The sequence below is a fragment of the Sardina pilchardus genome, chromosome 24 (assembly GCF_963854185.1).
Source record: "Sardina pilchardus chromosome 24, fSarPil1.1, whole genome shotgun sequence".
NCBI classification, from domain to species: Eukaryota; Metazoa; Chordata; class Actinopteri; order Clupeiformes; family Clupeidae; genus Sardina; species Sardina pilchardus.
Genome location: NC_085017.1, coordinates 23,520,644 through 23,536,690, shown reverse-complemented (window position 1 = coordinate 23,536,690; position 16,047 = coordinate 23,520,644).

Genomic DNA, 16,047 nt, shown 5'->3' with positions numbered 1-16,047 from the left:
TGAAAACGTGAGGATACTCTGCTATTTTATGCTGTTGGTTAAATATATACACACGGAAAACACTTGATAGCCTATTTAATGAATGTGCTGCAATGCAGGCCTGTTAACTGTATGACAACAGGTTTATTTAAACACATCATATCGATTTATTTCGTCAGTCACCATGCTCATTTTAATGAGTAAGAATAAAAGTTTTACTGTATTTAATACAAAATCCCGCGATATCTACCGCGATATCTACCGCGAGGTCTCCAGCGAGGTCTCTCGCGAGTAACTTCAGGTACGTAAGCTCAGTCAGACTGTCCGGGATGAGCTGCGTATGCTAGTCGCCCCTCCTGCTAAAGCTGCATTCACATACGTCGCTACTCGCCCATCTCTGAGCGAGAACTGTCAATGTAAAGTGAATGTGTTCTAGCTGAATGTGGCCAGGACAGGCGATGCGAGGACTAGCGATGCGATGTGGGCGGGTACAAAGTTAAAATAATTTTAACTTCCAGCGATGCGAGTGAAGCGAGTGAAGCGAGTACCAAATCAGAATGTAGAATAGAGTTGATTGACAGTTAACGGAAGCGAGGAGCGATGTGCGAGTAGCGACGTATGTGAATGCCCCTTAAGACTCTGCAGCTCTCGTTGACGTATGAAGCCAGCCTAAGTCAGCCTAAGTCAGCCGCAGTTCATCGCAAACGCACCTATCGTCTTGTTTTCCCCCCTGTTCTGTGATTGGTCCCCTATCTCAGGCAAAAATTAGGGCGGTAGTTTCCAGGCTGCCTTAGCAGCGTGGATGAAATCGCGCACAAGGCAGCATGGGAACCCCCAGGGGCCCAGGCTAGTAAGGTTCTGCTATTGGAGTAAATTGGCTACGACCACTGTTTGAAAAGTAAAACTTCTCAAAACATTTATTTTCATTCCACAACGTGGATTGCGAAACAGGAAACAACAAAAATTATAAATGTCCCCAAACACTCAGTTTGTATAAAATAAAATAAATCAGTCCAATAGTTCAAAGTTCAGTTCCTGTGTGGAGTGTTGAATGAAAAAAAGGCCTTGTTCTAAATCACTACCCGGGCAGTGTGATATAGAGTTGGAGATCTCATAATTCTTAAGCTTATCTGTATGATGTTTTCCAAAGTGTGTAGTCCACCGGCTTGGCATGTCGATGGCCACTGGATAGAGTCACAGTGTGGAATCGCTGGATCACTGGATCGCTGTCGCTCACTCTCAACATTGGTAGGCTAGCCGCTATGCACAACAACAAAAAAACAATCTGCATACAGCAATGCAAAATCTCTAATTAGTAGCTGCACATGGCTTTATCACTAAACACATTCAAAATCACTGTTTACTCAAATCAACTCTATATCACTCTGTTCAAACATGAGCAAAATTTAAACGTACAGTATAACGTACCACTTCAATATGACTTAAGACAGTCAGTAGTAACACACATCATAGTGCAAAGTGCTAGCTACATTTCACAAGCTTAAAGGGATAGTTCGGATTTTAAGACACGAAGTTGTATGGGTTCCCTGTCAGCAACGTAGTGCATCAGCACTGACTTACCCCCGACAGCGTCCTGTGAGCCGAGATCCAGCCGGTTTTTGATCGTTTTTGATGCCGGACTATTTTCTTCAGCAAGTTTTTGGGGTCACGAAAGTAAAGTGTTTTTCTTCTCAAAACCATATGCGTTCAACAGAGTGATATATTTGCACCACAAAAACGTTGTCCAGCTGTCAGTAGCGCGCAGTGATAGGAATCGCGAAAAATAAGTAAGTGATAACGAGGTTTGAATTTTTCCTGGACAACGTTTTTGTGGTGCAAATATATCACTCTGTTGAACGCATATGGTTTTGAGAAGAAAAACACTTTACTTTCGTGACCCCAGAAACTTGCCGGACTACTTTCTTCAGCATCAAAAACGATCTAAAACCGGCTGGATCTCGGCTCACAGGACGCTGTCGGGGGTAAGTCAGTGCTGATGCACTACGTTGCTGACAGGGAATCCATACAACTTCGTGTCTTAAAATCCGAACTATCCCTTTAAGCATGTCCAATCTGAGCCATTAAACTCATTGAAATCATATAACCACAAATAGCTTGGCAAAAGATTCTGCAAAATTCTTCCAATGGCTCTAAGCTAAGCCTCAAAACATTAGCCGGCTAGAGTAACCTCCTAGCTCAATAAACATAACGCACATATGCTATCGAAATGGTGTTTCAAATTGCAGTGGTAGATTAGCGAGAAAACCATAACAATTATCTCCGACTGTTTTTTTTTTTTAATTGTCAAAGGACATAACAGAAATAAAAACTAAGATAAAAATGCACATAGTACAGAATTGTTAGAATAGCAATATCCTTTCGTCTTGTATCAATCTTAAAATACCATACTAGCTGGCAATTTCACTGTTGTTGTGCTACTCATCGGAGATTCTTAAACTTAATCCAAGGAAAAAAGAAAGTGCAAACAGCTCTTCACAATAACTAGCTGCTAAAGCGTCTAGCCACTTACACTGGCAAATATCAATACTGAAAACGATTTTCTAAATGGTCTATTTTACTATATTCATCTTACTCAGTTCTTCATCAAACGGTTGACTTGATGCAAGGTTAAAAGCTACATGACATAAAGTGTCTCAGCCAACCACATTAAGCAGCGCCATCTAGGGGAACGGAGAGCCACTGCAGTTGCAGCAAGTTGGCTCTGTGCATTTTAGGTGGTCTACAAGTACATTTATTTTATAGCCCCCCCTAGATGAAATTCCACAAAACTTAGTATACTCCAGGTTTATGGTAGTATGTCAGGTTGATCATACACATGAAATGTGGTGCAGTTCACACAATTACATCTGAAGATAGGGGCTATTAAAACAAAATAATTTTCATTTTTTACCCTAGGAGTGCAAATCACAAATGACTGGTTATAAGCTAAGTTGATGCGGGCTCTTGTGACCAACATACCATAAAAATGGTCCTCGGTGCCACGGTTCAGGTAGTGATTTAGAAAAAACTGCATATTTTTGGGTTTCGGGAGGGCTAGCGCGGGGATGGAGTGGCCCCCGGGGACCAACATTTTTTTCCCGTTAAAGTCTACTGGGGCTACATGCCCACCAAGTTTCATGTTCCCCGGTGTTACGGTGTCCCGGGAATCATTGACCAAAAATTCAGGATTTTTCCTCTTTTTACGAGAAAATTAACGTTTGGTTGCCAGACCACGTCTCATTTTACAGTAGAAGTGGCTAGCCAGGCTAGAACCTTACTCTTATTTCTGGTGTTTGGACATAACTAATACAGGTTATATTACTACATTCTATTAGTCCCTTAAAGGGATATTCCGCCATTTTTGGAAATACGCTCATTTTCCACCTCCCCTCGAGCAAAATAATCGATATTTACCTTGCTCCCGTTCATCCAGCCATTCTGTGAGTCTGGCGATAGGCTACAACTTTTAGCTTCAGCCTAGCATAGATCATTGATTCGGATTAGACCATTAGCTTCTTGCCTGCTAGCTTCATGTTTAAAAGTGACTAAGATTTCTGGTAATTTTCCCATTTAAAACGTGTCTCCTCTCAAGTTAGAAAGTGCAATAAGACCAACTGAAAATGAAACCTGGCGTTTTTCTAGGCTGATTTGACATGGAACTACACTCTCATCTGGCGTAATAATCAAGGCAACTTGCAAACGTACCATAGGCGCAGTGATATCGTATGCAGCATCTGAAAATAGTCCCCATAGACAACAAGCAGTAGTAGTGCCAGTAGTTTGCAAGTTGCCTTGATTATTACGCCAGATGAGAGTGTAGTTCCATGTCAAATCAGCCTAGAAAAACGCCAGGTTTCATTTTCAGTTGGTCTTATTGCACTTTCTAACTTGAGAGGAGACACGTTTTAAATGGGAAAATTACCAGAAATCTTAGTCACTTTTAAACATGAAGCTAGCAGGCGAGAAGCTAATGGTCTAATCCGATTCAATGATCTATGCTAGGCTGAAGCTAAAAGTTGTATCGCCAGACTCACAGAATGGCTGGATGAACGGGAACAAGGTAAATATCGATTGTTTTGCTCGAGGGGAGGTGGAAAATGAGCGTATTTCCAAAAATGGCGGAATATCCCTATAAGTTCATATTTATGTGCACATTCAGTGACTGTTAAGAATGATACTGTCACACTCACACATGCACACACACACACACACACACACGTGCACGTGCGCGCATCCACACACAAACAGACACACACACAGTCTGATACACAAAAGCAAACAATCATATGCACGCACTCATTTACACATGAGCTGCCAGTATGCTTATATACATTGCAGAAATAGGAGTTACAGGAAAAGTTGACAAGTGTCGATTTATTTTTGTGAGAGAATGTGCAGAACTGAGCGGCGGTCATATTGTGTACCGCTATGCAGTGCATCTAGTTTGACAAAATACTATTTTATATTTGAAATACTTATTTTAAATGTACGGTTGGGGTCCAATTTTTGTTCTGTAAGGTACACATTTTGACAAGGACCAGCAGCTATTATTATTATTAATTAGCCAAACGTACTGATTCAAAGTCTCCAGAAAGGCTGGTTTAAAGTTAGTGCAGTTGAAAAATCATGTACTGTAACTAAGTAACGTTAACAAATAGTAAAGGTACAAATATGTACCCTGGTTAAAGGGTACAATTATGTGCCTTTGAGGGTACTGCCGGTGTGGCGAGCCTTTGTACCTCTATAAAAGTACAATTCTGTACCTTCTTTTCTGAGAGTGTACATATATGAGAAATACTGCTCACACCTCCAGGTAGGCAGTAGGCCCATAGCCAGACCACCCTGTATGCACACTACACAGGTTGTGTAGGGCCCCCGCAAATTAATCAATTCCCCTCCCTCGCCTCCCCTTTGCATCAAATTAGTGAGTTATATTGTTGATGAGCAGATGAAGTAGGGCATGAGAAGAGAGGAGAGAAAAAAAAAACTCTATGCGAGTGATCTGCGGAGACAGCCGCTGGGTAAACTTGCTGTGTTTACTCTTCAGGTTTGATGTCAACTGTGGTCACTGTGTCAGCAGTTAAACAATATCTTAGCTGTTAAATGTCTGCTCAGAATTGAGTATAGAAACAGCTGTTAAACACTTAATTACGGTATGTTTCTCTTTTCTTTGATCTTTGAAGCCACCCTCCCTTAGGAGCGATCCCCTTGTCAATGACCTCTGAGGTCAACTCTCTTGGGGTGTCTGGAGTGATAGTGATAGTTTCTTTTTCTTTTTAATCATGACATTCTTTTAATCACATGTAATCCCTAAATAACCTGCTTAGTCCTATAAATAATGGTGAGACTTTGTTTAGGGTAGACTTGTTGCTCTTATGCTCGCCTAGGATGCTTTTGTGTTTGTAACCTGCCTCTGGCGTCGTGAATAAATCTTTGTACACTACCGTACGGTCGGCCTGTGCGTACTTTTTGCCTCTTTGTGGATAATACTGTATTTTTACCACACAACAAATACCAATAGCTCATCTGCTGACTTGCATCTCTGAAGTCATGTGCCTGTGTAACCAAAGCAATGAAATTAAATGAATTCACCATTGGGTTTTTATAACATACTGTATTAGTAACAGACTACGGAACTATTGGTAGAACTTTTACAGCCTCGTGTCATTATTGCTTGTCATTCGTGACTCACTAGAACTAAACGTTGCATGACTCCTCTGCGAGCCAAGACAGGTTATCTTCGAGTTGTTTGTTTAATTAATATTTATTTTAACTACCGGTATTTTAATAGAAACATCCTGACTTACATCCTCATATCATTATGAAGATTTAATTTGCAAATAATTGCCTACAGACATACACGCACACAAGTTACTATCCTTAAAAAGGCACCTGATTTGACCACATCATAGAATGTAATCATGACAAAGGTAGGCCTATTGTAGGTGTGAAAAAGGTTAAAAAATAATAATAATTAAAAAAAAAACAGGAGGGCCCCAAATCAAATTTTGTTTAGAGCCCCACTAGGGCTTGGGTAGGCTCTGAGTAGGCCCACAGATTTTCAATTCAGTGGTGACAGGACAGACAGTCTTGACTTTCTTAGTTTAGAATGAGAAAGGGTTTAGTCAGGGGGCCAATTCTGAAAAGGGCTTCCGTTAAGACTTTTGCGGACATGTTTTGGTACAAGCGGTCAACCTATTTTTTTAGTTAGAAGACCCCCATAGGTAAGATATTATGGTGGTTGTCAAGCAAAATGTTTTTTTTTTTTTACTTGTGCAAGCAATTTCAGGCCAATTTTTTGGTTTCCTGCTCAACATGACATGCCAACGATAAATGTTGAATATCTCCACAACCACAAGGACCATATAGATAAAAATGGTATGGAATGAAAGCTAACACTCGTGGGATGTCTGCTGAAGTGTCAGAATTAACATTTATTGTACAGTATAAGAGACAACAGACCTAGAACATGAAAAAAACAATCTCCGCCTAAAGAGAACCAGTTTTCAAAGTGAATATCAGATTGGAAACATAACATAGCATTCCAAAACCTCTATCAATCAGTACCCCTATATATGGGAATGAGTCATGCCAAGTTTAAAGCTTGTAGGGAGAGACAGTGCACTGCTGCACATGTTGTAATACTATAATGTTATGGCGAAAATGTAGAACTGTAGATGGTGGTCTATGGTGCTATTTGACTTCATTAATGTACCAGGTTGTGACAAATTGTGTTTAATGGACATATCACTATAGTTATCAATTCTACCCAAACATAACTGCTCTCTCAGTTCTTTAGGATTAGAGGTTAGTAACTAGTTAGTAGTAATAGTCGTATGGCAAAGACATTTTTCCCCATCCAAGCAGTGGTGCTCGGGTATAGGCAGCCAACAGAAGAAGGCACATGAAGGATGGCATGCTTTCCCCCCAGCTTTTAACCACAGAGGTCAGGTGCTTGGAGCTTGGTGAGTACAGGTCAGGTGCTTGGAGTTGACGATATGTGGATGTGAGGAAAGTAGAAGTCAGTGCAGTACCAGGCAGTGTCGATGTCCCTGACCAGGACTCAGACTGAGCACATGGTCCCTGGGTACCTTCTGTTGGCTGCCTACCTGAACACCACTGCTTGACTGCACTGTAAAACCCGGGAAGTTAACTTAAGTGTATATAAGTCATTCAGCTGAGTTATTTATATGTGTGTAGTTTGTGTTGGGATAACTTTAAGGAGTCAAGTAAACTACTGTATACTCATTTTATTCACCTAATTTCAACTTGAGTAAAATACAGTCATGGCTGAAAGTGTTGGCACCCATGTTAAAGTTGACTAAAAAGAGGAATATAAAATCATCTTTTGGAAATTGATCTTAATGCCTTAAGTAATAAAAGTAGAACATATCCAACCTTTAAGAACACCAACTTTCTATGTGAATGAATAATGTATCATAAATAAATAAATGTATTGGCACCCCTATGTAACCCTATGGGAATTTAACACAAAGGGTTAACATAGGGGCAGGCAGATTTTTAAAGGCCACTTATTTCATTGATCCAGGATACTATGCATCCTGATAAAGTTCCCTTGACCTTTGGAACTAAAATAGCCCCACATCATCACACACCCTTCACAATAACTAGAGATTGGCATGGTGTTTTGTTCAGTTGGCCTATTAGCTGGTTTGATTTGAATTGAGCTCAATGAGCATCAAACAGGCTAATAGGCTAACTGAACAAAACTGAACAAAACACCATGCCAATCTCTAGGTATGGTGAAGGGTGTGTGATGATGTGGGGCAATTTTAGTTCTAAAGACCAATGGAACTTTATCAGGATGCATAGTATCCTGGATCCATGAAATAAGTGGCCTTTAAAAATAAAAATCTGCCTGCCTCTATGGGAGTTGAGAACATAAGGTTAACATAGGGGTGCCAATACGTATGACCCCAGTCTTTTAAGGAAGAACATTTATTTATTCATGATACATTATTCATTGCATGGGGTGCCAACACTTTCAGCCATGACTGTATATGCCACTCATTTCAATTAAGTAATCATGGCAAGAAGTATATTCACAATAAGAAATGGCTGACCACACATTACATTTCCCAGAATGTCACTGTCCATAGTATTCTTAACACATTAGCACATATTAATCTTGACTGAAATTGAATCTTAAATGCAATAGTTAAACTATATTTACGGCTATACTATAGCTGTTATGTTATTGTGTTATTTACATTGACACCACACACCATCAAGCAGATGACTATCCATAACAGACTTGGCCTCTGGGCTGATTTTAAAATCTTAGATCACTTGTAATGCTTCTGACAGACGTAATGATAATCTGAAGATACAGTATATCATGATGGCCAGTACTGCCATGGTGATAAATATTATGTTTCACAATTACCATCATTCTGCAGTAATCCTATTCATTTAATAGAAATTCAAACCTATAAAAAAAATCCTGAAATCTTTACTCCTGAAGCTCATATCCTGTCCATAAGAGGGGTAATATAGTTACTCAATGTAAACATGCATAATGTGTCTGTATCTCCCCAAGAGACAATACAGACAGACAATAGGAGGCTCAATCACACCATTGGGATACTCAACTTTGTGATACTTTCAAGTGACTATAGGTCAAAGTCAAATTGGGAAACACAATCAACTTTGCATTAGGCCAAGAAAAAGTGAACTTCAAAATGTTCTTTATATTTAGTTTAGTTTATTGGTTTTGTTTGACAGGGACCATGCATAGAATAACTTCTATACCAGGGTTAGCTAAATAGCTCATTTGCACCTGTAGTCCCTGGGATATTTTGAGAATGGGCTTCTCCTTAATGGTATATCTGACCATATTCTGAAAATCATCAACACAATATTTTTGCCCATCACCTGGTAAACAGTAAGAAGCCACAATTAACAGCTAAGAAATACTTATTAGAAAATCAAAGAAGCATTTACCCATAATCCATAGAAAATTATAGCTCACACATTGAGTACATTGCATTTTTTCGTGTGTAGGCCTACACAATTCTTACTTGTCAATGTCATGATAATTCACTCAAGTTGTTATCAGGTGAATAAAATTAGTGTAGTTTACTTGACTCCTTTAAGTTATCCCAACACAAAATTCAATACTGTACAATATACTAATAACCAATCCAGTTGAATGACTTATTTACACTCAAATTAAATGAGTTGCCAAACTCAAATGTCAAGGCATCCGGTTTACTCAAATAATTTCAGATAGGGTAGCTTCCCAGGCTTTACAGTACTCAAATAATTTGAGTTCAGTTAACTTCCCGGGTTTTACAGGGGAAAAACATACCTTTGCCATACGACTATAACAAAGTTGTTATTGCTAACTAGTTACTAACCCCTAACCCTAAAGAAGTGAGAGAGCAGTTATGTTTGGATTGAATGAATAACTATAGTAATATGTCCATTAAATATCATTTGTCACAACCTGGTATATTAATGAAGTTAAATAGCACTATACACCACCATCTACAGTTCTACATTTTCACTGTAACATTTCAATATTATAACTTGTGCAGCATTGCATGTCTCTCCCTACAAGCTTTTAACTTTGTCTTCACAACCACCCTGATATCTTACCTATTTGTGTCTTCTAACAAAAAAAATAGGGTGACACTGACAGCTTGAACCAAAACATGTCTGCAAAAGTCTTAACGGAAGCCCTTTTCAGAATTGGCCCCCTGACACAATAGTGGCCCTTGTGGTGTGATACTCTTGTGGTATTTATTGATCATTATTTTTTGATGATCATGCTTGCACACAAGTTGGATTATATTGCACATTTGCCCAAAATTACAGTAGGTAACATGGAAGAAAAAGGAAGCACTTTGGGGGAAAAATCCGCTTTTTCCATTTTTAAGAATATAGTGTTAAAATGGACAAAATAACATTTTCTAAGCTGACAACCTGTCTAGTCTCATGTTGAGGGGTTAAATATCAATACTGGATAGGTTGTATGCTTGTACCAAAAAGTGTCCGACAAAGTTTTAATATCAGTTTTGGCCCCCTGACTAGTTTGGGGACAATTTGTATTGAGGTTTTGCAGAGTTCTTTATTTACAACAATAAAATAAACTACATTTTTTATCAATGTGATCAATAACCACATTATAATATTGTTAACTTAATGGTGGAGCAGAGTAGTAACCTGTGTGACTGTAAACCTGGAAGTCGACTAGTCATCTAGTCAGTTTGTCCTGTAGATTGAGATATTAGTTGAAATATGTCGAGGGAAAGTAGTTTTTTCAACAAGACAGTTCTAGCGATTAAAACGTTAAGATTATAACCGGAAATAAACACAACGCAAGTGGCAACAGTGGAATAAGCGGGATAATGGACTCGACGCTGGTCAGTTCACAGAAATAAATGCACTTCCACTGCGCGTCGGGCCATAATACAACCTCGATCGTGCACTTATTTCTGTGAACCAACCACCATATGCTCTGTGCAACATGTTACCTTGTGTGCATTGAAGATCTTTAATGCAAGCACAGAATAAGACCCACTTTGGAGACCATGAAGACAATTTGAGGTAATACACTGACAGAAACAGTCCTAATTGGCTGCTGCACCCCAAGTGTCACCACAAAACCGAGTGGAAGTGTGACCGAGAGGGATTTCTTTTAGAAAAGGCCACCACAGCCTGGTCATCAGAAGGGAGAGAGTGAATGTTGGGGTTGAGACCCGGCACAAGGTAAATTCACTTGAAGTGCAGTATACCAAACTTCAGTTCTCCTGCATGCAGGACATTAGCCCAATTCATCGCAAAGTATGCTGACTTGTCTACAAATTTAGACATTTGCATGTCACTTGCACACGCGCACACACACACACACACACACACACACACACACACACACACACACACACACACACACACACACACGCACACACACACACACACGCACGCACGCACACACACACACACACACACACACACACACACACACACACACACATTGTTTTGAAAAAAAAGCACTCAACAGCTTCATGCCTGATTGGTAACTTAATCTAGGACAGCCGGAACAGTCTTCAAGGCAAGCACAGAGAATGGCTCTGTGGCAAAGAAGCCTACACATGACTGCACCTCATACAAAAGATAGGAAGTGAAATAAATAGTACGCTCTCTCCTTACAAACAGTTCCCCCTAGTGGTAATATAGCTACATCAACCTATCAACCTAATTCTCTTGCTTACATTATTACCGCATGACTTTCCCATAGAGACTGTCCATTTGATTGAGGGGAAAGAGGAAAGAGTACTCTCAGTCAGACATCTTTTTTTGATTAAAAAAAAGAAAAGAAAAAAAGCTTTAATGAACAGAGATGACAGACTACGGAATGCTGCTGCTTGCGTCATGAAGAATTGTAACATTTTACAGTAGTAAACAAATACTTTTTTTCTTTACAGTAAAAAGGTTGCATTAATGTTTCTATTTCAGCTCATTAGCTATTAATGCCATAACTTTGTTTTGCACCAAGCAAAGCAGCTGTGCTTTGGTGACATGATTGATGTATGACTGATGTATTGACTCTTAAATTCAGTTTAAAAGGAAAACAGTTCTTTAGCTTTTTTAAGGTACACAAATAGTTATGAGACTGAACTGTTACCCTATATGTGCGGTGCAATGCTTTTAAAAGTAAAACAATAACTTTCTCATTCACATGAGGATATCATGTAATGATTAAGTAGTTACATTATTGCATGTGTGCATTGTCCTGTATTCATGGGTTTCATCAGGTCCCTTTCAACAGGTGTATGAAATCAAGCACCTTGATTATCAATGCAGGCTGCATGGCGCTTGATTAACACCTGTGGAAAGGGACCTGATGAAACCCATGAATAGACTAAAAAAGGTCTTATTTTGTCCGTTAGTTGGTGTGTTGTCAACTTGTGTTTGTCAAGTCTTTCCCTGTTGTCCAGTGACCCTTTTTTCAGCTTGCAGTTTTATCATTGTTTGTTGAGTTTAACTCTGAGAGCTTATCACCTCTGCCTCTGACCCTTCCCTACAGTATATTGACTTTCAAAACTACACAATGCTATCTCTCTCAAAATCATTTGTTTAGTCTCCGTTTACAATAATGATCCTGATGCAAAAAGCACCACATGTGACCTGATGCTGAAAAACTCCCAGCATGCACTACTGCAGCTGCATGCCTCACCTCTAGTGTTTACGACTTGACGCGTTCACCTCCGGCTGAGTTCTTCCGATTGAGAACAGAGGTCTTGATATCCCACTCCTTCATACTTCTCAGATTTCTGTAACTCAACAGGTACAGTAGGCCTGGTGTGTGTCACTAAGATCACATATCACCAAGGCCATGGGTCAGATTCCTACAGAGTACCAAAGCTGGTAATAAGTGACTCTCATTCTGCAAACCAGAGACCGCAGTGATGGACCAGAAATCTTTGTGTGTACTAAATACTGTACACTTTGAGCTGCGGTGGAATGTTAAAGTGCTTAATGTACGAATACCTCTGCACCAATGTCATATGAGCTAAAGGTCTGAAGGTTTTTGAGTTTACAGCATTTCGTGGGATGGTTGATGAGGTGCTGTTGGGTGACATCACCTCCTTCCTGCCTCCCTTCCACAGTGGGAGCTTCCAGTGGGAGCCCGCTGTGCTGGGGTGATTCATGATGTTGTGCTAGCATGTCCCCGGGTCGCAGTCATGGCCCTGACTGTAATGCTGAGGCCATTGGCTTTTACTGGCTGCCGACAGGACAGAGATGGGTGGGTGATGGGTCTGTTTGTGTAAGGCAGGCCACAGTAGTGTGTGTGTAGCTATGGTCACACATACAGTACAGTGTGTGTGTGTGTCTGTGCGCTGTGTGTTTGTGTGTGTGTGTGTGTGTGTGTGTGTGTGTGTGTGTGTGTGTGTGTGTGTGTGTGTGTGTGTGTGTGCTGTGTGTCTGTCTGTCTGTCTGTCTGTCTGTGTTTATGTTCTATATGTCAGATTAATAGTGAACAATGTGCCACTAAAAGGTTGAGTAAAAAGTTGTATGAGGTCTTTATTCAGGTAACAGAGTTGTGTTTTGTATAGCATATTCACTATCCCTAATTTACATCATGTTATCAGAAAATTCATCACTACTATATGTCTGACTGTTACTTTTACATTTGTTCTATTCTGGTAAACAATTTCCAGAGCAATGTGTTCATAAACAGTCTCAGCCACTTCCAAAAAACAAATGTGCTCCCGGCCACAGAGAAGCGTCAGACTCAAGTGTGTTTGATGGGCTGTACTTTTGGACCAAGTAGTGCAAACAGAATTGTGATCAAGGGTTCAAGTGGTTAGCTTTAGTGTAATGATGAGCACTGAATGTGTGAATGTATTAAATGTCTGTTAAACTGTAATATAAATCATGCTAATGGAATGAATACCTGACTAATGTGTGTTTGCTGTTACAGGGGGGGAGTCTTTAGAATTCAGTCGGGAGACAATTTTAGTATGTGTGTTTGATAAGAGGAGGAGGCACTAGTCTCCACATCAAGTGTTCTGGATATACAGTGAGGAGAAAATGTATTTGATACCATGCTAAAGTTGCCTAAAAAGAGGAATATAAAATCATCATTTGACAATTGATGTTAATGTCTTAATTCAAAAATTGAGTAAAAATAAAACCGCTAAGTACCCCAATTTTCTTTGTGATTGAAGAATGTTTCGTAAATAAATAAATGTTCTTCCTAAATGCTAGGGGGAAGGAAGTATTTGACCCCCAATGTAACCCTATGGGAATTTAACACATAGGGTTAACATAGGGGCCGGCAGATTTTTATTTTTTAAGGCCAACTATTTCATGGATTCAGGATATTATGCATCCTGATAAAGTTCCCTTGGCCGTTGGAATTAAAATAGCCCCACATCATTACATACCTTTCACCATAGCTAGAGATTGGCATGGTGCTTTTTCCAGTAGGCCTATTAGCCTGTTTGATGCTCATTGAGCTCAATGTAAATCAAACAGGCTAATAGGCCTACTGGAAAAAGCACCATGCCAATCTCTAGCTATGGTCAAGGCTTTGTGATGATGTGGGGCTATTTTAATTCCAAAGGCCAAGGGAAATTTATTGGGATGCATAATATCCTAGATCCATGAAATAGCTGGCCTTTAAAAATAAAAATATGCCTGCCCCTATGTTCACCCTATGCGTTAAATTCCCATAGGGTTACATAGGGGGTCAAATACTTCCTTCCCCTAGCATTTAAGGAAAACATTTATCTATTTATGATACATTATTCAAAAACAAAGAAAATTGGTGTCCTTGGCGGTTTGATTTTTACTCATTTTTTAAATTAAGGCATTAAGGTCAATTGTCAAATGATGATTTGATATTCCTGTTTTAGCATGGTATCAAATACATGTGCTCCTCACTGTATATAGCTGCTTAATTTGGATCCTATAACATGGAGTGCCCAATTTAGTAATAGAGATGGGAAGAGATGGTCTGCTAAATCTGACTGAGTGAATTTGGTTGATGTGACTCTGATGTAACCCTAATTTGAAACCTCTAGATGGGACTCTGGTCTTCAGGGAGTCCTGTGTTTGGTGCATAGGACCCTGGGCTTGGTCCAGTAGATGTAACTCTTTTTCAAAACCTCTAGATGGGGCCCTGCTGGTGTCCAGGAATTCAAGTCCTGCATTAGTGGATCTGACCCGAGGGTGCGTATGCTTGGAGGAAGTCTATCCCTGATCTGTTGTGGGTCTGCTGGATGTGAGACAGATCTGAGCCAGGTCTGGATGTGACTCCCCCAAGCTCCTGTTTGTGGACTGAGGTTCGTGCAGAGCCTGCTGTGTTGTTTGTGCCGGAGTCCCTCACTGCAAACCCCTGTCCTGACACCCATAAAGAGCAACCACCCAGAACAGCACCGCCTTGTTAACACTCTGCTACCAGCTGTGTGTGTGTGTGTGTGTGTGTGTGTGTGTGTGGTGTATTCCTACATGTAAGTGTGTAAGTGTGTGTGTGTGTGTGTGTTCATAACAAATAATCATAGTTAGGCCCGTTTACCGCAATAACCATAAATCACAACTATCATTTTTGTAATACCAAACTGTATAGTTAATACTGTATATAGGCCTGACACCACCAGGCTATGACCATGCTATGCTCAATCTTTTAAGATTGAACATTAGTCTGGAGAGTCTGCGCTTTATTTCTACTGCACAAGAGGCATAGTTCAAATGACTCCGTAGACTCTGTACAGTCTTTCAACCAATCAGACCAATGATCCGGGTGCGCCTGGTGAATAAGCCAGTTTGTGATTGGTTCCAACAAAACATGGACGGGAAGCAGGAGAGATAAATGAGCAGGTTCCCAGACTGAGCTGTAGGGTGAATTGCCTGCAGATTGGACTGCGTTTATCCATTCTACCTGACATGGCCAACATTTATTGAATTCCTTGAACTTTAAGGAGCAACAAAAACATGCAAAAACACATTCCCACTGATCAGGTGTAATTTTTTTATTTATTTTTTTTATTTCCAAGTCTACGTATAGATACTCCCACGACATGGATATTTTTATTGATGCTTTTCATGATTTTATGATTTATGAACTATTTTCTATGGAAATCAAAAAGCTAACACTGAACAGAGAGCAATGAAAGACTGAGCAGTGTACATCTTAAGTGCTGATGGATGGATCCCACTGATGTGAAGATCTGCACATGAGACCCATAACAGTGTTGCTGCCCCACAGTAGCTGTATCTCCCTCATGGCAGATGAAGGGATGTTGGTGTCTCCCCTCACACAGCTCATGGAGGTTGAATCACATTCAGGGTACAGGGGCAGCAACGTCTCTCTCTGCTGGTGGTATGCAAACATCTGTTTGTTAACAGCTATTAGGCTATTTTATTATTCAGTTGTCAAGGTTAGCAGAGCCTGATACTGGTCAGCAGCCATGAAGACTGAGCAAAGAGTACCTTTATCAAAGAGTTATCAAACCAGTCCAATAACATTTTCATATTACTGTAAAGGCCATCTTGTGTTCTGAAGCTATAATTTAAAAACACTATATCAGTTTTTTT